The 25676-nt window shown below is 45.6% G+C and overlaps 1 pseudogene; it reads left to right on the top strand.

The window, feature by feature from the left end:
* The first annotated feature begins 13982 nt into the window (after positions 1–13982).
* LOC147111513 (uncharacterized) overlaps positions 13983–25676 on the top strand; it is a 97198-nt pseudogene continuing 85504 nt past the window's right edge.

Raw genomic sequence — 25676 nt, 5'->3', positions numbered from 1 at the left:
GCCTGAAACTGGCATTTCCGATGTCCCTACGTGTGTACACAGTGCATACCCACCCGTAGGGATCAGTATATCCGGCTCAACATCAGCATTATTTTTATTCCATACACAAACAAGTCAGGGCTTAAATTCATTAGCGCCCTATGCCAAGCACGATTCATGAAGCATGCACCCAAGGTATGCCAGAACAGAAAAGCTCAAGAACCATCCAAAATTGGTCCTTAGGCCTGAACATCATAATTCCAACAAGCTGCAGGCACCAACCAGGCACCCCAGTACAGTTCGGCAGTTGGGGCCTGCCCAATTTCTTTGGCTCGGATCCTGGCTGAAGCCTACTGGTTTCTCCGAGGAAGCTGGGGGAAGACGATCAGGAGGGGGTGAACGCTGCCAGCAGCCATCGCAGTCTTAATGTAGCGGCACGAACAGCACTCCTGCTCCTCTCGTCTCCACATTAAAATAAGTTCCCTTACCTGCAGCCTTAAAGGGACTGCTGGTTAAGCCACACTGGAGCCTGAAAAAGTAGTTGGAATTTGTGACAACAGCAAATCAGGCACAGCCATTCCCACTGCTATATATGCAATTGATGTGCCTGTTTTATACCCATAAAATGGCTGCAACTATGTTGAATGTCTACCGCTACCACCTTTTCATTAACTCTCCTTTCAAAACACACTTTACAAAAGTATTCCATGAAATTAAACCATTACCTTATCGTGCCATCCTCGCAACCAAAATTGTGCAGAGTACATTTATTTTATTGCTGTTGCTAACTTCAATACAGAAAATGAGACCTCACATTTCTTTTACCTATCCCAATTGCTAAACAGACCTGGAAATTTTTGAAAGATTATTCAGTAAGAACTTGTAATATCCCCTATTGTACAATTGATACATTCTTCATATTCAAGAGAGCATCCAAACCACCTATAAAACATTTATCACCATGTGAGATCATTTCATAAAAAGCTGGAGGTGAACTGGCATAGGCTACTTATCACCATCTCCACAATTGCTTGACAGGATGGTATGAGTCTTTTAGGTTTCTGCATTTATTGGCAGGTTAAACTGTTTACAGCATTTTTAGAAAATTAAACACTTCAATCCAGTTTAAAAAGACTATGACATGAAACTCAGGGACATGATTTCTTATAGGCTGTTGAAGGAACTGATCAGGACTCCACATTAAGCCTACTAATACTGAAAGGTCTTGCCTTTGAAATGTGCTCTGACATTTGTAAAAATTACATTAATGCTAATTATTAGAATATAGAATGTGAGCAAAGATAGAAGCTACCGTCTGTTTAATTTTTTGAAACAGTTGTTTTTATAAACAATTAACATTTGCAACAAATATTTCATCAAGAACGTTCAACAATATTAATTTACAAAGCACAAAATTAACAAGCATCCAGTACAGTTAAAAATTATATTAAAAACTTATTTTTTTGCCACAGGATCATGTACATTTGTGGATAAATTTTCCAATTGCGCACTTCCAGCATAACATAGAATGGAATGAATATCTGAAAATTAAGCATGGGCTGTCCACAATTTTCCATCTATTAAATGTATGGATGGAAAATCATGGGTTGTGCATCCATGATTTCCTAATATGCACTCTTGGTGGGTGAGGCTCCATGCTGGGACCATGCAATCAAAAGATTTACCCTCCGGAACAGATTCCCAGGGAAGATAATAGATTCCAGGTCAATTGACACCTATAAAAGAGAACTAGATTCATATCTGTTGAGAAGGAGGAATAATTGATGATTTTTTTAAAGAGCGGTAGTTGAAGAAATTTAGTGTTCCTTTAAGTAGGGAAACAACAGATGGTGGCTATGAGGGAGAAGTTGGTGATAAATAATGAAATGTGAACTCTTGATGAAGCAGGCTTGATAGGTTGAGTGGTTTTTCTTGTTCTAGACTTTCTTATGTCCTTACGTAATTTACAAAATCTTCATACATTGTGGTGAAATGCAGTAAAGGCACATTTTAAGTAATTTGCAGAAAATGGGGCATTTAAGAGGAAATTTTCCATTGCTGTATGCCAGTGGAGGATATGAAGGGAGGTTTGGAAAATTTGGGAAGAGTCATTGGGCTTAATTTTTACCTTGGAGTCGCGATGGGTGCGGGGGTGGGGGGCGTGGATCGTGTTGGGAAGCCAAAATTTGGAGAGGTGAGTTTTGCAGTGGCATTTTAATGAAGGCACTGCAATTGAATCAGACGTCTGGGTTTCCTGACCAATTAACTGGAGCAGTTCCATGTCATCACATATGACTCGACTTCAGCTGAGATATTTAGAGAAGCAATGGACAGAGGTCACTTGAAGGCTGATGGAAGTGGAAGCCAGATTGTGACAGAGGGGAATTGTTTGCACTATAACACTTTGACAATACTAAATCATTAATTATGCAGAGACAAAGGCAGAAAGCAACCTCCAAGTTTAGTGATGCCTACTTGGAGTGAGGGTCCGCAGGGATATCCTGTACCCTGCTGATGGGAGGAAGAAGAGGCCAGCGGCACTGACAATAACTGCATGGCTGGAGAGTTCAGAAGGAGTGAGCAGCAGGAGTGTTGTTCAAAGGACATGAATCCAGTGTAGGAAATGTTTTAACGACCTCATGAGGTTAGGAAAGGTGAGTACAATACCACATTGCTCTACAACCTGGTGTGTGTGTCACCCCAACCCCATCACTCTGCCTTCCCAAGCCTACTCCTGCACGTCATTCCTCACACCAACCTATTTTGCAAGTGCACTCATCTCTCACTGTCTATGCACTTACTCACATTCCCATCTCACCATCCATCACTGACACTCACCCTCATCTTTAATGCAATGTCACGCCTTTCCATCATGGTCACTCTCAACAGATGTTGCCCATCCATCCCTTACACTCATTCCATCACTCTCACTCAAAGCTCTCTTGTTTCCCTCCTGGCAGGACAAGAGAGCACAGACCACCCGGGAGAGGCAGCGAACCGGTGGTGTCCAACCAGTAACAATGCCGCTGACTTCAGCAGGGGAGGAGGCCCTGGAACTGAGCCGTGTTGCAGAGCTGATGATGGTGAGAGATGGAGAGATGACCTCCCAGCTACCTGGTGACAGAATTAAATACCATACAGCCACATGGCATACTACAGTCAATCATGTTGACTTGATGTCAGGAGCCAGTGAAATATGATCATGTGCATAATAGTAACTTAAAAATTCTTATTATAACAGTTCTAATTCATGTCTTTACTCTCCCACAGGCCCATCAAGTGTCCCCCCCCCCCACTGTCCAGCCAGAGGAGGAAGATGACTCTTCAGAGGAGATCGGGGACTCTGAGGGAGCACCGTCACACAATCCATGAACACCCAGCACCAGCGCAGATACACACACGTCAGTGGCTCCATTAAGAGAGAGAGTATTGTTGTCACCTGGTGTCTCACAGATCACATGTGAGCAAGAGCAGATGGCGGAGACAGGGACAGCAGTGGAGAGCCCTCGTTGGAGGGCGCAGGACGCTCCAAGCTCTGCTCAGCTGGATGAAGATGCTGAATCTCGGGGGCTGTCGATGAAGCGGATGATTCTTGAGGAGCAACAAAAAATGTAGGAGGCTCTGGCAGCTTTACCAGCCATGATGTGCTCGATTGTAGGGAGAATGGAGGCGTCCGTCTCCAACATGAGCAGCATAATGTTGCAGGCCATGGCTATGATGTGTTCATCCATGGAAAGGATGGCCACCTGAATGGGACAGCAAATGCGCCAGTCGAACGAGTGCATGCTTGCTGTGAACAACAGCTTGCAGACTCTGAATGCAGCCATATCTAATGGATAGAAACCTAGAGTTGGTCTTTAATTACCCATCTGATGTGCAGCAAAGTGCTCTCCAGCTCCTTGCTAGCAGGGAAGTGTGGGTGGGCCATGATTACATAGGATTTACAGCATGGAAACAGGCCATTCAGCCCAGTCAGTCCATGCCGGTGTTCATGATCCACTCGAGCCTCCTCCCATCTTTCCTCATCTAACTCTATCAGCATAACCCTCTATTCGCTTCTTCCCCATATGCCTCCCCTTAAATGCATCTATACTATTTGCTTCAACCACTCCCTATGGTAGCGAGTTCCACATTCTCACCACTCTCTGAGTAAAGAAGTTCCTTCTGAATTCCCTATTTGATTTCTTGGTGACTATCTTATATTGATGGCATCTAGTTTTGCTCTTCCTCACAAGTGGAAACATTCTCTCTGTATCCACTCTTTCAAAACCTTTCATAATTTTAAAGATCTCTATTAGGCCACCCATCAGCCTTCTCTTTTCAAGAGAAAAGAGACCCAGCATGTTCACCCTTTCCTGATAGGCATACCCTCGCATTTCTGGTATCATCCTTTGCACCCTCTCCACTGCTTCTATATTCTTTTTATAATATGGCGACCAGAATTGTACGCAGTACTCCAAGTGTGGTCTAACCAAGGTTCGAGACAAGTTTAGCATAACTTCTCTACTTTTCAATTCGATCCCTTGTAAGGGGACAAAAATGACTTCTTAGAATTAAAAGTTAGAAGAAACTATAACTTCTTAGAATTAAAAGTTAGAAGTAAATATAACTTCTTAGAATTAAAAGTTGGAAGTAAATATAACTTCTTAGAATTAAAATTAGTGGAAAATAAGTTTGTCTCCTATCCTTGTAGGGCCCAGATAAGACAGGAACTGTAAAACTAATAAGCTGGTCTTTTGTCCTTGCTTAAGATAAGGCAGGACCTACAGATGGGATGAGGTAAGCACTCCTGTCCAGAACAGGAACAGATAAATTAGCCTGCGAATGCTGTAAAGATGGGTTTCTGTGAACCATTCAGCAACCTCCCTGATAAGGGGCATCGAATGGACACAGCCCTTCGCCTATTCAATGATTGTAGAAGGAGGGTGCACGAGGGGTGCAAGCCTCAAGTTAGGGTATAATTGCTGTACATATTTGATACTCGGTGGAAGAATCCTTTCTCTGGGATGAGACTGAGATTTTCCCAATGCATATGCATGAATAAAGATCGTGAAACTTATCCAAGGTGTCCGTCTGGTGAATTCGTGGTTGCTATAGGGCAAGTGTTGACCCCTTATCTCAGGGGGTCCACTTGAGAGGAGGGAAGACTTCTCTTTTACCCCAACAATTGGCGTAGTCGGCAGGATGCAGACCCTCCAACCCGAACAATGTGGCAGCTGTTGGGGTGAGTATCTTTTAAATACCACCTACAAGTTAGAGCTGATACATTGAGGGATGGAAGGGGAGATAATCTAATCTGTATAAAAGAACTGAGTATAGCAAACCACGAACTGACAGGAACTGAGGAATAAGCATGATATGGGTTATGAGTAGGTCCTGAAGCACGGCCAACAAGGCAATACCAGCGAACCGGTATTGGTCGTATATAGCCGGGGCAGACAAGAAGGAATACAAGAATAACCTAGGGGTGACGTACCAACCCTAGCAATAAAATAGGCGAGTTGCAAGTAGTGCAGAAAGTTTAAGCATACCTCTGACAGCAGATCACCAGAACAAAATTGTTGCAAGTATGGTCTCACTCTGCAAGAGTATTTAAGAAAGGTACCACTGACAACAATCCAGTTGCAAGTACTATCTCACTCTGCGAGAGTAAAGTAAGGGACATACTGCTGACAACAATTAACCAGAGTAGGTCCTGAAGCACGGCCAATGAGGCAATACCAGTGTACCGGTATTGGTCCTATATGGCCGGGGCAGACAAGAAGGAATACAAGAATAATCTAGGGGGCGATGTACCAACCCCAGCAATAAAATAGGCGAGTTTCAAGTAGTGCAGAAAGTTTAAGCATACCTCTGACAACAAATCGCCAGAACAAAATTGTTGCAAGTACGGTCTCGCTCTGCGAGAGTATTTAAGAGAGGTACCACTGACAACAATCCAGTTGCAAGTACCGTCTCAATCTGCGAGAGTAAAGTAAGGGACGTACCGCTGACAACAATTAACCATGGGAAGTGAAAAACTTGAGTGGGGACCTGGGGGGTCTCTGACATGCTATTTAGCCATCAAAAATAAAAGATTAATTGACAAAATGGTTAAAAATGATTGGCAACCGAATGACCCATCAGTAAAACAAAGAGAATGTTGGGCTAAGGATACAAAATTAAAGGAAGAAAAGTTCATCATTTTAGTGGCTCATGCATATTATGAGTTGAGTAGACATACCCGAATTTGGACCAAAAACGGGTGCCAAAATTGTACCCGAACACCAGTAATTTAAGAAAAGGAATGCTGGAATCTCAGTTTGTGTGAAAGTGTGTGTTAAAAGTGTGGAAGTTTTCTGTCTTTGAAAGTGTCTGTTGTGTTTGTTCTAGCTCCACCCACTCTTTTGTACAGAGAGCTAAAAGCTGTTTAACCCTTTGAAGACTTGTATTGAATGATGGACAAGCATGTGTTGTTTTAAGTTTGTTAATTGTTTTACAAAAGATAAGCTTCAGCCTTGAAGTTACAGTTGCCAAGGTGCCTGGAAGAAAATGAATTTGAATGTTTACAAGGCATGAGTGATTGTTTCATTGTTAATGTGGCGTCTTTCTTTCTTTTCCAAGTGATACTGGTTAGTTTACAAAAAAAAATAAGCTGGATTAAATTGGAGTTATGAGGTTAATTAACCTATTAAAACCAGACTTTCATTGTGGCCACAGTGAAATTCTGGTTGGTGTAAATTTGTGTGGACCGCATTGAATAAGATAACTCCACTTCGCGAGAACATCCAATAGTGGCAGGTCCCTCTACAATATTTAATTGACTATGGTACTGGGAGCCCTACAGAATGCGGGACTAAAGGTAAACCCTAGCAAGGTACAGGTAGGGAAGGACAAAGTAATCTACCTAGGATACATAGTAACACAAGGGAAGAGACAAATGCCCGAAGACAGAAAGGTGGGTTAATAAAGAACAGTACCTTGAGAGCCAAGTGATAATTAATCAGAATCAGTGTGACGTGTGGTCATTGAAGGAAGTGGATCAGAGACTTAGGGCTGCTCGATCGGGAGTTTGTGATTCTGTGTAATACGGAGGATTTAAGAAAAATGTCCAGTAATATGAATAAGTTGGAGCTGGGAGGGGATTCTTTTAAAAGCTATAGCAGACATAGAGCAGGGTGCAAATGAAACTCCGGCAGCATATGCCGACAGACTGTGGCCCACATGGGAGGGGCACTAGGACTGAGAGGACAGCTAGCAGGAGCAGCATGCAACCACTGGCTGCGTGCTTTGATTTCTCACAATCTCCCGTACCTACAAGCAGCTATGTCAGATTTTGATCCAGAAGATGGGGTAAATACAAAGGCTAAAGTTGTGAGGAAAATGACCCTGTGCTTTGAGGCATGCCAGACAGATAAAAGGAATATCGGGGTAATGAATAAGCCAAAGGGGAAGGTTTGTGAAATGAAAGGGGGAAGCCCTCAGAGATGGCAGCAGGAAGGGACCGTGCCAGCGAGGGGAGGGGGTCAGGCAGGTACTAGGGCTATTTAATTATTGCCAGAACTTTATCCCAGAACATGCAGAAATGGCCCAGCCTATACAGAATTTGATCAAAGGGGGGAAACCATCCCAGGAGCCGGTGGACTGGGGCCCCGACCATGAAACAGCTTTTGTAAAGTTAAACAAGCCCTCATAAGTGCTCCTGCCCTGGGATTACCAGACCAGAATAGGCCATTCCACATCTAGAACTAGCACAATAAGGATCATTACAATGCGATAGTAACCCAGGTGCATGGGGATAGACAAAGGCCGGTAGCATACCACTCCACTAAGCAACAGCCTGTAGCTGCAGGATTGTCCAGATGCATTGCTGCCCTCGACTGCGCTGTGTGGGCCATCAGAGTTAGTGAACCAATAGTGATGTCAAGACAAATTATCCTACATACCCAGCATACCCTAGTAGAGTTGCTTAACACAGGAAGGCTAAGAACTGTATCAGATGCACGTAGGGTCACATGGGAAGCGATGCTCATACCCCCAATGGCACAGTAACAATAGTTAAAGACAACGGTAACAATCCCGCAGGGTGGATTATAAAAGGAGAGGAACATCAGTGTAATGTGACAGGAAGTGAAGGGGAAAATAGTCATGTTAGTGAAGCCCCGCTCGAGGAAGCGGAAATTGATCTCTATGTAGATGGGTCCAGACGATATATAGACGGGACACCACAAACAGGATGGGCAGTGGTAGATGGCAATGGACAGGTTAAAAGGGAAGGTCGTCTAGAAGGAAGCCTATCGGCTCAGGTAGCAGAATTGGTGGCTCTCACCGAAGCCCTGAGGTTAGCTGAAGGAAAAAGGGTATGTTGTGTATGTACCTTTAAGAGAAGAACTGATTCTATACTGCAGTACCGGCAGTGACCACCCCTGTATATAAAGCCATAGCAGGCTTCTGTATTTCAGTCTTGAGTTCCCCTCTGTTCAGTAAATACCTGTTTTATTGTTCTCCTGCAGTCCGAGAATTATTGATACCCGGACACTACACTGGCGACGGGCAGGTTCGAACTCACCTGCAGTACTGCATCACCTCACGGGGATCTTTTCCCTGAAGAGAAGCTTCTTGGAGGTCGAAGTCAGAACGGCGGGCGTCGACCGCGGGCAACCGCCCAGGGATCCATCGGAGAGTTGCAGGGGAGGCTGTGGAGAGCTGGGCCTGGCTCCCCAGTCGAGGTGTTCCAGCAAGTCGTGCTGGTAGCAGGTAGTGTGCAGACCCTTCCGGACTGCGGCGGGCTCGGGCTCGATCGAGCGGCTCTGCAAAGGGGCCGTGCAGCGTCGTCGGGAGGAAGAGAGAGAGAGAGGGTGGAGCGCACAGGGCGCGGTTGATGCTCAAGAACTGGGCAGCATGGAGAGGATAGAACGAGGGGAAGGAAAAGTGATACGCGCCAAAGCCGCGGGTCGCCGCCATTACCCTGTAGAATGCTAGGAGCAGCGTGGCAGCAAGGGGAAGAAGGAAAAGCGCGGGAGGCGCCATTTTATTCCATTGGGGAAGAAGGAAAAGCGCGGGAGGCGCCATTTTATTCCATTGGGGAAGAAGAAAAAGCACAGGAGGCGCCATTTTAAATCACTCAAGATGCCGAAGAGTGGCAGTATCACTGCTTTCGACAACGAGGTAGAAGACTGGACCACGTATGTGGAAAGAATTGAAGTGTACTGCGAGGCAAATGAGGTGGCCGATGGAAAGAAGGCATCGGTATTATTAAATTTGATGGGCGCGAGAACGTACGGCCTATTGCGGAATTTAATTACCCCAGCTAAACCAATGGAGAAAAGTTTTGAAGAGATTGTTAATATCTTACAGGAACACCTAAACTCTACACCGCTGCTGATAGCAGAAAGATTCAAGTTCCATAAAAGAAACCAGCACAAAGATGAGAGCAATGCTGACTATCTTACGAAACTACACAAGTTATCGAAGCACTGCCAGTTCGGAGCAGGACTGGCAGACGCCTTACGGGATAAGTTTGTCTGCGGGCTCCAGAGTGAAGGAACCCAGAAACGACTACTTTCGGAAAAGGACCTGACGCTAGAACAGGCTTTCAGCATGGCAGTATCCTACGAAGCAGCAGCACGGGGAGCTGCAGAAATACAACAGAAACCACAGGAATACAGCGCTAACGAAATGGCGTATGGAGCAGAAAAGTGCTATTGCTGCGGCAGAACAACCCATGATCAGAAGGACTGCTGGGTTAAGGACAAAGTATGCAGGCAATGTGGGAAAATGGGACACATAGCAAGAGTCTGCAGGTCGGGAAAGAAAACCAACACTACAAGAACTACTAAGGAAAAGTACAAGAAAGTAAAGAAATTGACAGACAGTAGTTCGGAAGATCAGGAGAGTGATAAGGACTCCGGGAGCAGGAGACTAAGTTGTCTAAAGTTACACAACGTGATCGCAAAGGAGAATCGCCGAACCATTTGGGTCACCCTCATGATAGCAGGGTCCCCAGTAAAGATGGAATTGGACACAGGATCAGCCCTAACTGTCATGAATCGACGAGACTATGAGCGGCTATTCTCACACATACCCTTGAAGGAAACGTCCATTGTATTGAAGACATACACGGGCCAAAAAGTCTACCCCAGAGGAAAAATAAGGGTGCCAGTTGAATACAACGGCAAGGAAACACAGAAACTGTATCTATATATACTACCAGATGGAGGACCACCATTATTGGGACGTGAATGGATCCGAAAAATACAATTGGATTGGCATTCCATTCAGGTGCTAACTGTGACTGATAAAAAGGATGATGCGTCACACCTGGACGACTGTCAAAAATTCTAACTGACGCGAAAGAGGTGTTCCAACAAGGACTTGGGACTCTAAAAGGAGTAACGGCAACGATAAAAATCGAAGATAACGCAAACCCAAAATTTTTAAGGCCAGACCGGTACCTTACGCGATCTGCCCAGCCGTTGAAGCAGAGCTGGCGAGTCTGGAGCATTCGGGTGTGCTGTCCAAGGTGGACTGGAGCGAGTGGGCCACACCCATCGAAGAAGGTTCGCATCTGTGGGGACTTCAAGGTAATTGTGAACCCAGTCCTGCACACAGTACAATATCCACTTCCACGGATAGAAGATATTTTCGCCTCACTATCTAGAGGGAAACGCTTTACAAAGCTTGATCTGGCCCAAGCGTATCGACAAATGGAGGTGGAAGAAGCATCTAGGAAATACCTCACGATAAACACTCACAAAGGCCTTTACCAGTACAATTGACTGGTATTCGGGGTAGCATCAGCCCCGGCTATTTGGCAGAGGGTGATGAAACAAGTCCTGCAAGGGATCCCAGGGACCCAGTGTTATTTGGACGACATCCTGGTTACGGGCGAAAATGACAGTGAACACCTTGCCAACCTGGAGCAGGTGCTCACGAGATTACAGGAATATGGGCTACGAGCCAACCGCCCCAAATGCGAGTACTTCAGGAGACAAATCTCGTATTGTGGCCACATGATTGATGAGGAAGGGTTTCATAAGTCGCCGGAAAAGATTGAGGCTGTAGTCAAGGCTCCAGCACCGGAAAATGTGTCGCAACTGAGGTTGTTCCTCGGGTTGGTGAACTACTACCATAAGTTCTTGCCGAAGTTATCTACAATTCTGCACCCACTGAGCGCCCTGCTGCAAACTGGAGTAACATGGAAATGGAGTGATGAGTGTAAGCGTGCCTTTCAGAAATGTAAATGCCTAATCACTTCAAAAGAAGTATTGGCCCACTACAATCCAACACTACCGATTCGGTTAGCATGTGATGCGTCTCCCTACGGCATCGGAGCAGTGCTGTCACACAAATTACTTGACGGTTCAGAGAGGCCAATAGCCTTTGCGTCGCGCTCGTTAACCTCAGCCGAGCGTAACTATGCCCAGATTGACAGGGAGGCCCTCAGCCTCGTGTGGGGTGGGGGCGTAAAGAAGTTCAATCACTATCTGCACGGGCAGAAATTCACCCGACTGACTGATCATCAGCCCCTGGTCTCCATTTTTAACCCAAAGAAGGGCGTTCCGGTGATGCCGGCGCAACGGCTGCAAAGATGGTCACTTTTTCTAGGGGCACATCAGTACGACATAGAGTACAAGGGTATGAAACAGCGTGGAAATGCTGATGGGCTGTCGCGCCTACCGTTGCCTACGGTAGAGGAAGCACCTGCAGTGGACCCTGTTAAGATATTCATGCGACCATAGTCGAATGTCTACCTGTTACAAGCTCAAGTATAGAGAAGGAAACCTGAAATGACCCGACACTATCTCGGGTCTATGATTTGACGGTGAAGGGATGGCCAGCACATGGTGACTCACTGTTGCCAGCATTCTCGCCAAGGAGAGAACAGCTGTCAGTGTGCAGGGGGACCTTGATGTGTGGATCCCGAGTGGTAATTCCACCCAAGTTGAGAGATAGAGTGCTCAATGAGCTTCATGAGGGTCATCTGGGAGGGGTAAAAATGAAGAGCCTAGACAGGGCGTTTGTGTGGTGGCCAGGAATCGATCAAGAAATCGAGGATATGACCAAGAGATGCATAGGATGCCAGAAGGTCCAAAACGCTCCACCACAGGCCCCGCTACATCCATGGGAGTGGCCGTCATCACCATGGCAACGGGTACACATTGATTTTGCTGGTCCATTTATGGACTCAATGTTCCTAATCGCTGTGGACGCCCATTCGAAATGGCCAGAGGTCATCAAAATGTCCACCACCACCATGGAGAAAACTATTGCAGTCCTACGGACCATCTTCGCCAGAAATGGCTTGCCAGAACAGATTTGCTCTGACAATGGGCCACAGTTTGTGTCCGAGGATTTCCGGAGGTTTCTGAGGAATAATGGGGTGAAACATTACACATCTGCCCCAGATCATCCAGCCACAAATGGATTGGCTGAGAGGTTTGTTCAGACCTTTAAAAAGGCAATAAAGGCAATGTATAATGACGACATACCACTACAACACAAGGTGGATAATTTCTTGTTTGCTTACCGGAATGCGACACATGCAGTCACCAATCAAGCTCCAGCCATAATGTTCTTCAACCGAAGGCTAAGATGTCGCCTGGATTTGTTCAAACCAAACATAAGACGAGATGTTGAGGATAAGCAATTCCAGCACATAAATGAGAAGCCAACCAGGAGCTTCAAGATAGGGCAACCAGTCTTGGCCCGCGACTACCGAACAGAAAAATGGCAGCCAGGAACGATATGCACACAGCAGGGACCACTAATGTACAGAGTGGACATTGGAGAGAGCATCGTGAGACGCCATGCTGACCAGATTCTAGAGTCACAGGAACAAGCCAAACCCATACCACGAGCAGGTGCACCTGGTAATCAACCCGAAGTACAGATTGCGTCTACCTCAGAAGCAGTGGTATTGGAAGCTGACGAACCAACCAATGACAATGAGCCAGAATCAACTCCGCCGCAAGAACAGGATACTCGAGAGAGGTGCTATCCAGTCAGGATCAGGAAGCCTCCTCAAAGACTGAACTTATAAATGATTATTTCAGTTGATGTATATAGTACAGAGAAAATTGTCATTGTAATTAGTTATTATTTAGTTGTTAAATGAATGTTATGTACTGTTTATCTAAAAGGGGAGGAATTGTTGTGTATGTACCTTTAAGAGAAGAACTGATTCTATACTGCAGTACCTGCAGTGACCACCCCTGTATATAAAGCCATAGCAGGCTTCTGTATTTCAGTCTTGAGTTCCCCTCTGTTCAGTAAATACCTGTTTTATTGTTCTCCTGCAGTCCGAGTATTATTGATACCCGGACACTACAGGGTAAACATATATACAGATAGTCGACATGCCTTTGGGGTGGTGCATGATTACATGGTAGCCTGGAGTAGGCGAGGATATATGACATCAGGAGGAGGACCCGTAAGACACGAGAATATAATCAAGGAATTAGTGGGAGTCTCCCTCCTACTCCAAGAGTGCGCAATAATATAAATTAAAGCACACATGAAGATCACTGACCGACACCAACAGGGCAATGCATGGGCAGACAAGGCAGCCAAGTGGGCAGCTGAGAAAAGGAATCTGACCAATGAAGCCCCAGTTGGTGCGTGTGCAATTAGGCCCAAGGAGGTGAACATGCTTAAGTTACGGGAAGAAGCCACCCCACGGGACAGGGATGGGTGGACATGTTACCCCAAGTCCTGATGAAATTAAGGGCAACCCTTAGCCGGACTACAGGACTGATGCCCTTTGAGTTAATGACAGGAAGAGTAATGAAACTGCCCAAGGTACTGGTCACAGGAAGTGAGGATGTAGGCCCATATAAAGATAGAATACGGAGGTTTGTGATGGAACTCTGTAAGCAATTACATGACCTGAAAGCACAGGTTAGGGATCAGCAAGTAATTAAAGACTTAGAGAATGACATCAAGGAACAGAAAGTCCAAATACCCCAGGTAGGCAGTCAGGTAATGGTAACGATAAACCCAGAGAAACCCGGGTTCTCGCCAAAATGGACCGGCCCCCATCAGGTAATAATGGTAAGTGACACGTGCGCATGCGTAGATACAAGGGGCACCGGCAAATGGAAACACTGGACCCAGTTGAAAAGGTATGGACCCTAATTAACCAGGAAATATTATGTTTTACAGGATCTTACCCCTTATAGGGGGAGCCACGGGAGAAGCTGTGCAGGCCGGCCAAAAGAGCCAACAAGGCCTGTAATACAGAAACTCGAGTGACGGTAGCTGTGATCAGGAGCAAAAGGGGAAAACCAAGGATAAAATACACTTTGGGGTACGCCAATGAATAATTACTGTGTTCCTAAACCTAACGGATATAACCATTCCCAGCTTTTGTAGAAAGGAAACCGTAAGCCTGTATAATAATTTGACCCTACGAGCTCTTGAAGGCCCTGAATCAAATGACATTTAATGTGAAAAGGAAGACAGGTAGAAAAGGGGACCGGGAGTAAAGAGGGATACTAGAAATGGCAGGCGTGGGATACGCGGCAGGGGTTGCGACGGTGAACACTATAGGCCTGCATACCATAGACGATCAGGTTGATGCCCTAATCTGAATCTTACAAGAATTGTTGAGTAGGGAAGGGGATAACCAAAGACTGCAGGCACAGCTAGGTGATGGTACGGAGGGAGAATTGCTACAAGTGGCCCACACGTTGCGGGACCACGCCAGAACTATAAATTTGATAAACAAAGCAGGAGAAGACATGAGTCGGCAACTACAGTCGGAAATAGTTTGCACAGTGTACGGTGCATGGATACTTAGTGAAGTGCAACGTAACCTAGAGCAACTCCAACATGGAGAAGTGCCGGATTGGATACCGAATTATGTATTTACCAATTTGACCTTAGATAAAAACATGACTCATAGGTGTGAGGTACGGAGGAATAGTCATGCGTGGATACCAAAAGCTAGATGCATAACCGGGCATTTAAATATATTAGGATTTGCACTATCAATACCGCAGTATGATGTAACAAAAGGAGATGCCTTATACCAAACAAACAATGTAGGGGAGATAAGGAACCGAACTCGCTTGCGCTACCATGACTTGTCCAGACATGTGATTAAAGAAAACAACAGTACGAGGGGTAGTAACATAGATGATTGTTATAGAAATAACCAAGTTGTTTTATGCTGAGATCCACCAAGAATGACCAAGGATGACTGTGGTTATGGCCGAACGGAAGGGTGCACTTTGAATATCACGCCAATGACACGGGATTCCGAAACAACCGCTGCCCCGCGAGGGATTGGAGAATGGTGTGTAAGCACCAAGGTACCTAATATGACAGTTACGAATAAGGGAGGGACCACCTCCTGTACCATCACGAATACTGACTTCTGCTTTACCCCACAAGAAGAGACACATATAAACGGATATATCATATATCCTGAACTAAAAGAAGAAACTATTAATGGGACAGTGACGGACACTATCCGAGAAGGGTACACAAAGGCAATAAGGCCACAAGGAAAACCAATACCCGAACTGAATGAAGAACAGACCCAACTGGAGCATGACATTCAGAAGCAGAGACAAAAGTATGTGATTCTGATGGAAGAAATAGATAAGCTACAAAAGGACACTGAAGAAATGTTGGCTAGTCGGCCTTGGTATACTAAGTTTTGGAATGCTGGACTCAATGTGCAAATACACCCCTGGATAAGGATTATATCACATGTATTGGTTGCTGTACAAGGCATTGTATTGGTGATCTTGTTGTTATCCTGTCAAAAATGTAGCAGGAATAAGAGACAAGCTACAACGAGAGCAATAAGTAAAAAACTGGATAAGGCAAATTTAAAACGTCCGGCAGAAAGGACTTATCTTATCTAACCTTGATGGGAAAGTCAACAGGCGGATCCTGCAGTTTGGGAAGTAGCTACCCAAACGGAGGGACAAACCTGGGGCTCACCCACGAGAAAGTAATAGGGAAATGGCCTGGCTTGGGCATATAGCCAAGGGCCAGAAGGGGGGATTAAAAATTAGAAGTGACTATTGTATTGATTTGTATGTGGGTTCAATGACGAGACATTTATGAAAGAGAATGTCTTTTAATCTAAAGTCTGTTCAACTCTTTTTAACAGCATTACAGGAGACACCATGCTAGTGATCCATCTAAAAGCGAAACTGAAACTAAACTAAACTGCTTGTCTCTCACATGCCCTCTGCTGGTCAGGCATAAGTAATCAATCAGGCAAACATGCTGGTAAGGCATCATAATCAAACAGGCAAATACCATCACTATTTGCTGATATCATTACAACTATAACTTCTTAGAATTAAAATTAGTGGAAAATAAGTTTGTCTCCTATCCTTGTTTAGGAATGTAGGGCCCAGATAAGACAGGAACTGTAAAACTAATAAGCTGGTCTTTTGTCCTTGCTTAAGATAAGGCAGGACATACAGATGGGATGAGGTAAGCACTCCTGTCCAGAGCAGGAACAGATAAATTAGCCTGCGAATGCTGTAAAGATGGGTTTCTGTGAACCATTCAGCAACCTCCCTGAAAAGGGGCATTGAATGGACACAGCCCTTTGCCTATTCTGTAGACCGATCAATGATTGTAGAAGGAGGGTGCACAAGGGGTGCACGCCTCAAGTTAGGGTATAATTGCTGTACGTATTTGATACTCGGTGGAAGAATCCTTACTCTGGGATGAGACTGAGATTTTCCCCATGCATATGCATGAATAAAGATCGTGAAACTTATCCAAGGTGTCCGTCTGGTGAATTTGTGGTTGCTATAGGGCAAGTGTCGACCCCTTATCTCAGGGGGTCCGCTTGAGAGGAGGGAAGACTTCTCTTTTACCCCAACACCCTCTAGAAATAAACCCTAGATTTGGGTTTGCTTTTTTTATGGCCTTGTTAACCTATGTTGCTACTTTAAGTGATTTGTATATTTGTACTCCAAAATCCCTTTGCTCTTCTACCTCACTTAGATTTGTATTTTCCAACTAATATGTAACCTCCCTATTTTTCTTACCAAAATGCAATACCTCACATTTATCTGTGTTGAATTTCATTTGCCAATTATATGCCCATTCTTCAAGTTTATTAATGTCTTCTTGTAATTTGTGCTGGAGGAAGGTATACAGTGGTATTCCCCAGTTCCCCAGTCCTCCTCAATATTGACTATCCCCATCCCCAATTTGGTTTCATCTGCAAATTTAGAAATTGTGTTTTTGATTCCAAAGTCTAAATCATTAATATAAATTGTGAACAGTGGTCCCAGCACTGATCCTTGTGGAACACCATTTCCCACTCCGAATGGCTACCCTTTATCCCTACTCTCTTTCTGTCTTGAAGCCAGCTAGGTTTCTATTCTGCTAGTAGTCCGCTGACTCCGCATGCTCTAACCTTATTCATTAGTCTATTATGTGGTGCCGTATCGAAGCCCTTTTGAAAATCTAGATAAATTACATCTACTGCATTACCATTGTCTACTCTCTCTGTTACCTGTTCAAAAAATTCAAGGAGGTTGGTCAAGCAAGACTTTCCCTTTTGAAATCCATGCTGACTATTCATTATTATATTTTTGGTTCCTAGATGTTCTTCTATTTTTTCCTTTAGTAGGTATTCCATTATTTGGAACAAAATTGGATAAGTACCTGAAAGAAAAAAAATTGCAGGGCTACAGGGAAAGGGTGGGGGAGTGGGACTAGCTGAAGTGCTCTTGCAGAGAGCTGGCATGGGCTCGACAGGCCAAATGACCTCCTTCTGTGCTGTAACCATTCTATGATTCTATGATTCTAGCTTGTTCTTGTTTCTTAGTGGAATATATTTTTCCTGGACTCTGTTGAACACCATGTTCTACATCATTGTTTGCCAATATTGTTGTCCATTTTATTTTCCCAAGTTTTATTCTCAGCCCCGCAAAATCGGATTTTTCTCCAATCTATTATCCCAGTCTTCCATCATACTTCTGTCCTTCTCAGTTATTATCTTAAAGCGTATTATATGATGGTCACTATTGCCTAGATATTCCCCATACTTTTACTTCTTTTATTTGCTCCGGTTCATTTCCCATTACTAGATCCAATAGTGAATCCTCCCTTGTTGGGCTTCTTACATATTGGGTTAGAAAGGAGTCCTATACACATTGTAGGAACTCCATTTCCTTATCCCCTTTACCTACCTCTTCTGGCCAATTAATATCGGGGTAGTTGAAATCCCCCATGATTTTATTCTGCTTTTTACTCATTTCCTTAATTTGTTTGCCTATTTCTTCCTCCACCTCCCTTCCACTATAGACTACACCATTAGTGTGATTGATCCTTTATTATCTTTTATTTCTATCCTCTCTGAAAAGGACGATGGTGAGAGGGTACATCGAAGTGGGAGCTCTGCTCAAAGCGCTCCCACTTCTCGCCTGTTGCCCTCCTCTCAGTCATTACTCGACATGCTGCCTTGTATCCCAATGGCTGAGTTTGCTGCTGCACAGGTGCAGCAGGAGCAGTCTTTGGCAGGGCCCTCACAGTCTCCAAAACCTAGAGGACATCTGCCAAAAGTGTTTCAGTAGTCAGAGCAGGTAATTGAGCAGCCTGCCTCTACCTCTGCTGAAGCCACAGGGGTTGCACATTGTAGGAGTTGGGGAAAGAGAAAGATGGCACAATTGTAGATGCACATGGGTGTGTTATAAAGTGTTGGATGGCTAAGTTTCTGTTGAAGTTATGAGCCACTTAAAATTATTCCTTTGCACCACTTTCCGGTCCTGTCCATTTTTGCCTGCTGCTTGGCAAATGGCCTTGTTAGTTGGAGTGAATGGTAAGATATTACTTAACTTCGAGTAATGGGTGTATGTAACAGGAATGGTTTGGTCATTTTGGAACTGCTTTGTGGTGGTGGTGGGGGTGGGGGGGGAAAGTTGGTTCAGCATCTGGGTGCCATATGGGTGCATTGGTGTAACTTATCTAAATCGTGCCATTAGGGGTCAACCCGGGCCTCCTGGGCAGCAATATGCACGGCTGCTGGTGTCGTGTCCACTTCAGGTTGCTCCTTCTCCTCCTCATGTTCTTCCTGCTCCTCCTCCTCATCCTCCTCCTCCTATGAAGAGGCTCTGTGCGCTATGCCTTGCTCCTCCTGCAGCTCTAATCCTCGCTGCAGCGCTATGTTGTACAGAGCGCAGCATACCGCGATCATTCTGGAGACCCTGACTGCTGCGTATTTCAGGGCTCCTCCAGATCTGTCCAGACATCTGAAGCGCATCTTCAGCATCCAGATTGCTTATGCTATTACACATCTCGTTGTCATCTGGCTTTGATTGTAGCGCTCTTTGACCTCATTGCTTGGCCTCTTCAAGGATGTCAGCAGCCATGTCTTCTGTGGATACCTCCAAGCAGCCAGCTGGCAAGTCTGGTTGGAGAAGCGAAAAGCTGAGGGAGGATGGACTGGCACAGGATGAATGAATCATGACAGCTCCCTGGGAATCTGGCACACACATGCATGATGATCTTTTTGTGGTTGCAGATGAGCTGTACATTGATGGAGTGGAATCCCTTTTGGTTCATAAACACTCCTGGGTGATGTGGGAGTGCCTTGATGGCCATATGCATGCAGTCGATGATGCCCTGCACCTGTGGGAAGCCAGCCAGATTCGCAAAGCCGAGCGCCCGCTCAATCTGACTGGCTTCATCAGTGGCAAAGTGTACATAATTGCCTGCCTGGTCAAACATGGCATCGGTCACCTGTGTGATGCGTTTGTGTGCGGCCGACTATGAGATCCTGCAAATGTCTCCTGCAGATCCCTGGAAGGAGCCTGAGGTGAAGATGTTGAGGGTGGTGGTCACTTTGACAGTCGTGTGTCCACCAGGTCCACTTCACAGCAGGTCTTCTTCCAGCAGGCTACAAATGTCTGCCACGACCTGACACAATAGACTGAGCCCCCTGAGGCTGTAGGATTCGCAAAATTGGACTTTATATTAATAAGGGTCAAATGGCAGAAGAGGCCATGATTTTAAAGACTGTTTTAAAAGAAGCCCAGAAAAAGGGACATACAAAATGGCCACCATGCCATGTGACCAGCTTATTGGGACACTTTAAAATGGTTCCTGCGCAACCTCAGACAGCTTTGTGGATTCAACCTACAGCAAGTTCTGGAAGCCGTTTCTGAGAGAACGAAACCAGACCCACACATATGCATATGGATTAGATACAGATCTAGTCAAGATCGGCCTGGAGACAGAGGCCATCAAAATGTTGACCCAGACAAAAGGGGACAATTTCATATTCATGAGAACAGCACCCAGGACTAGATAACGAGATCAGCAGGACATTAAAAACTATGAAGGTAATTCCAGACCAGAGATGGGCCTTTACCAGCCGTTTAAGACATTTTAAAACATAATAACTACCCCGCTGTGCTCCCAGCCCGCCAAAATTAACCTGATTTTGGGCGGGAGATGGAAGTTTCTGGAAGAAAAGTATATCTGGGAGACTTTTCGGCAGTTGGGGCAGGCTTGGAGCGCTAAAAGCTAGAGCGGGCAAGCTTGCAGCTTGAGCTCAGACGGAAGTCACAGCCAGAAGAAGAAGCAGGCACTCGCAGGAGGAACAAGAAAGCCAACATCGAGAAGGCCATCTCGAAGCCGGTGTCCCGCCCCGGGGAAACACATCGGGAGATCATCGACCATCCCCAGGCCGTTGCCGGAACGAGAGGCCATCGACCCAACTTGGGAGAAGAGACAAAAAAATAAAAACCCCAAGAGGAGAAACCTTCCAGCCATCCCGGCTCGGGAGAAGAGATAAAAAACTGAAGAAGCGATGGGAGCCAGCCCAAGGCTCCTCTAACCAGAGTCGAGCCAATGATCCTCGACACCGCCGACATCCAGGCCCGCCAGTGTCCAGCCGCCCCCGACCCCCACCTCAGGAGAAAGGTGTGGCGCAGCTCGCAGGGGCTCCACGATCCACGTGGAGATGAAACGCCTGAAAGGACCAAACACAGACTCGATTTCAAAACCTTGCACTTCCTAGTGGGATTGGTGAGCATGTTTCTGGCCCTTCACAATCAGATCTAGATAGGTTTAATAAGGGGGTGGATTTAAGGGTACAATTAACATGAGTTGTTGTCCCTCGATGTTCCGTGTGTTTCCTTATTTCATGATGATCTTTGTAGAGTATAAGATGCCTGTATTTGCCTTAGTTGGTACTGTGTCGTTATGATTTGTTTGTGTGTTTTTCCCTCCCATGTACTCTCTTATCTGCTTGCATTTGATTCGATATTTTTCCTCATGCAATAAAATTTCATTTTGTTTCATCAAACTTGGTCTACAAGAGTTTTCTTGATATTGTAGTTCCTGCGCCTAAGTCCAGAGTATAGAATCTAAGGGGCGAGTGGGTCGAACCACTCAAGGTTTTACTGTGCAAGAGAGAGAGGCCTCTAGAGAGAGAAACCTCAGGGAAATCTCTCAAGGAAAACCCCTTACAAGGCACTGCTGTTCAGTCATGTCCAGGAAGCTGATCCTCTCCCTATACACCCTGTGTTGGGGGTATCGCCTCCTGCGAAATGCACCCCTATGTTTATCCCCTCCCTCCTGTGGAGCGGCAGGTTAGTGAGGAGAAGGCTGCTGCTGCTCCTGCTGGTTTTGCTGGTGTTATTGCTGCTGGGGCTCATCTTGGTTCTCATCTGAGTGTCAGCAAGAGCCTTTCCCTTAGGCAAGGAAGCAGGTGTGAGGTGTGAGTATTTATGTTTTTTTTAAGTTCAATTATTCAACTCCCACAATGGCTGCTCTGCTCTCACCTTGCTTTCACTGGCAAGGTTCAGCAAGCCCGGGAATCCTATGGCCAGCCAGTAAAATCTGCAACATCAGGATAAAAAGACTTTTAAAAAGCCCCTTAACGAGCTTTAAACTGCTTTAATTAGGTCGCCCACCTCTCCTGAGTGAGTCTCTGTCACATTAACTAACTCACCCAGGTTAAAGGCGGAAGCCGACTAGTTGAAGCTAGCTTCCTGACGCACTGTCAATTTCAGCGCTTTTAACTGCCCAAATTCAGCCCATTGGCTCAAACGTTGCTGGGTGCTGTGACAGGTATGTAAGAGGCTTCTATTTTTGGCACAAGAAGGCCTCATTACAGGTCTGAAAATAATGCTAGTTAGGCTAGGACCTGTGTTTTGCGTGTTCTGCTACACAGCACGTCATTGTTGAGGGCCTATTTTATGTGAATGCATTTGTTAATGCGGCCGGTGTTAATCTTAAAGCTGTGTTTAGTTGCATTGGGAATTAGTGTGAGGTATTACTTGTTTCTCCTGACCGCTTCCCCCCTTTGTTCTGTTCCTTTTTAAATACTTTTCATCTCTAATTTCTTGCAGTTCTAATAAAGGAACTGCAGCTGAAACATTGGAGGTGAAATGGACGATAGTGAATCAGCAGCCTGTTTTACATTCAGCCCGAATTTATTCTCCAGCTACCGCTGAAGTCGAATTTATTTCTGTTTCTGTTACTTTTTTTTAGTTTTCTTTTGTTTCATTTAATTTGAAGAATTTTAGGACCATTTCTACTTAATTTTTCCATATTTGTATTTTAGTTTAATTTTTCATCTACTACCAATGAAGGGAATTCTACCCTCAGTTCAAACATCTTGGGGTAAAACACTCTGGAGTAATTTTCCTAGTTAACATTGACGGGAATTCTCACCTTGACAGTGATTTTTGGATATGCGCTGCCGGTGGGCAAAGTTCCCCGATATCAGTGTGTCCTCAGAAAAAAAAATTCTCTGTTACTGCTTGGATGAACATTCCACTGGGGAATTCCTCTTGCACTCATGGAATTTGAGGATAAGTAGGTTTTATGGAATAATGGTCATTAGGAGGCCTGCCAGCACGTGTGACAGGTTGCACAGACCCTCCTTCTTTCTTAGGCAGTCCCCTGGAGTTGAGGATGACTTGCTTCCACTCCAATATTGATGGTTCTAAGGTGACTAATGAGTCCTATGCAGGATCTACAGACCCTGCCACAGGTGGGGCAGGTAGTGGTAGAAGGGACGAGTGGTTGGAGTGCTTGGTTTGTCATACGCTCCTTCCGCTCTTTGTACTTGGTCTCCGCGTGCTCCCAATGAAGAAACTCAAAGTGTTCGGCACTTTCGCGAATGCTTCTCCTCCAATTTGAGCAGCCTTGGGCCAGGGATTCCCAGGAGTCGATGAGGATGTAACATTTTTTCAAGGAGGCTTTGAGGACGTCCTTGAAGCGTTTTCTCTGCCCTCCTTGAAATCACTTGCCGTGACGGAGCTTGGAGTAGAGTGCTTGTTTCGGGAGTATCAGGCATGGGGACAATGTGGCCCGTCCATCAGAGCAGATTGAGCATGATCAATGCCTCAGTGCTGGGGATGTTGGCCTGAGCGAGAACACTGACATTGGTATGCCTATCCTGCCAATGAATTTGAAGTATTTTGTGGAGGCAGCATTGGTGATACTTCTCCAATGCTTTGAGATGCCTACTGTATGTTGTCCATGTCTCTGAGGCATACAGCAGGGCGGGTATCACTGCTGCTCTGTAGACCATGAGCTTGGTGCCGGGTTTGAGGTCTTGGTCTTCAAACACTCTTTTCCTCAGGTGGCTGAAGGCTGCACTGGCACACTAAAGACAGTGTTGGATTTCGTCATCGATGTCTGCCCTCGCTGACAGAAGGCTCCCAAGGTATAGAAAGTCATCCACACTGTCCAAGGTCTCGTCACGGATTTTGATAGTCAGGGGGCAGTGTTGTGTGGCAGGGGCAGGTTTTTGTCTTTCAAATGTTTAATGTAAGGCCCAGCCTCTCGTATGCTTCAGTGAAGGAGTCAACGATGGTTTGGAATTCGGCCTCTGAGTGTGCACAAACACAAGCGTCGTCTGCATACTGTAATTCAACAACAAAGATTGGAACAATCTTGGTTCTGGCCTGAAGGCGACGGAGATTGAACAATTTCCCGTTCGTCCTATAGATTAGCTCCACTCCGGTGGGAAGCTCGTTAGGGGTGAGATGAAGTATTGCAGCGAGAAAGATTGAGAAGAGCATTGGTGCAATGACACAGCCTTGCTTGATCCCAGTCTTCACTTGTATTGGGCCTGTGATGGATCTGTTAGTAAGGATCACGGTTTGCATGTCATTGTGGAGCAGACAGAGGATAGTAATGAATTTTTGAGGACAGCCAAACTTGAGAAGGATACTCCATGATCCCTCTCAGTTGACAGAGTCGAAGGCCTTTGTGAGGTCAAAAAAGGCCATGTACAGAGGTTGATGCTGCTCCATACATTTTTCTTGGATTTATCGCACAGTGAAAGTCATGTCCATTGTGCCTCTTAGTGGGCGGAATCTGCATTGTGACTGGGAGGAGCTCTTCAGCCACTGGGAGGAGACGATTGAGGAGGATTCTTACAATGACTTTCCCTGTGGCAGAAAACAGGGAAACTCCTCTGTAATTACGGCAATCAGAGTTGTCTCCTTTTTCGAAGATGGTCATGATTACGGCATCTCTGAAATCCCCTGGCATGCTCTCCTCCATCCAGATAAGGGAGATAAGCTCATGGATTCACGCCAAGAGTACTTCTCTGCCATGCTTTAGTACTTCGGCAGGGATTTCATCTGCTCCAGAAATTCTTCAGCTGTCGGCTGGCCTTTTCAACCTCATGCCGGCTGGGATTTTGCTGAGATAGTGGTGGATAGCATGCTGTGAGATGGAGTCAAGGACACTCATGTCGAAGATGGAATCTTGGTTGAGGAGATCTTCGAAGTGCTCCTTCCAGCAGGCACTGACTGCCTCTCTGACCTTGATGAGCACTTCATCATTCTTAGCTCTCAGCGGAATAGGTCCTTGGGTGCTTGGGCCATAAATGGCCTTGACTGCGCTAAAGAATCCATGCATGTCATGGTTGTCAGCTAGTTGCTGGACCTCCTGCATTCTTTTCACCCACCATCTGATCTTTAGGTATGTTTTTTGTTGGACCTCGACCTTCAGTTGTCTATAAATTTGTCTTCTTTCCCTCAAGTTGCGATAATATTTCCAATTCAAGAATGCCTTACATTTATGATTTATTAGCTCCTGAATCTCCTGGTCATTCTCATCAAACCAGTCTGGATGTTTTCTGGTAGAGTAACAAGTGTCTCTTCACAGCTACTAGTTATGGTGGACTTAAGGACAATGGCAGCAGCGGGAGCGGCAGCAGAATTCGAGAGTGAAGTCACAGTACAGAAAGTGACGCCAGCACAGGGGAAGAAGCTGATTGGTGAGTGGTGGGTGAGTGCTTTTTTCCCTTCAATTTTAAGTTTATTTCTTTTAAGGTAGTTCATAGTTAAGGTAGTTCGGGAGAGCGAGAATCCACGGCCTAGAAATTCGGTTGTTTGCGCCAGCGGTTAGTGCCTAAAGAGACCGAGAATTGGGGCGTTACCCAATGTTGGGGCGGGCGCAATGAAGATAGCAACAACTCCCATATTGACTATACATTTAATGCCTGCACTAAGTGTTTGCACGCGCCCGCAAGCGCAAGCAGATCATGACATCATTTCAGTGTGCAACGCCTTTTAGGGGCGCCTGAACGGATATTGGGTGGCGCCCGGAGCCTTTACGCCTAGCACTATTAGTGACAGTTCAAAGGAGCGTTAGCAGGCCCTTCTCGGAGTCGGGGGGCGCTATTTAAAGGGGACATAGAAGCTTCAGCCACTTGGCCTGTTCATTGCGATCGTTGGTGGAGAGAGTTGGTGAGCTACTGT

This window comes from Somniosus microcephalus, chromosome 10 (assembly GCF_052327205.1).
Source record: "Somniosus microcephalus isolate GS21.2 chromosome 10, FLI_Smic_1.0, whole genome shotgun sequence".
Lineage (NCBI taxonomy): Eukaryota > Metazoa > Chordata > Chondrichthyes > Squaliformes > Somniosidae > Somniosus > Somniosus microcephalus.
Note: the sequence above shows the minus strand (reverse complement) of the source record. Positions and strands in the feature narration are given on the sequence as shown.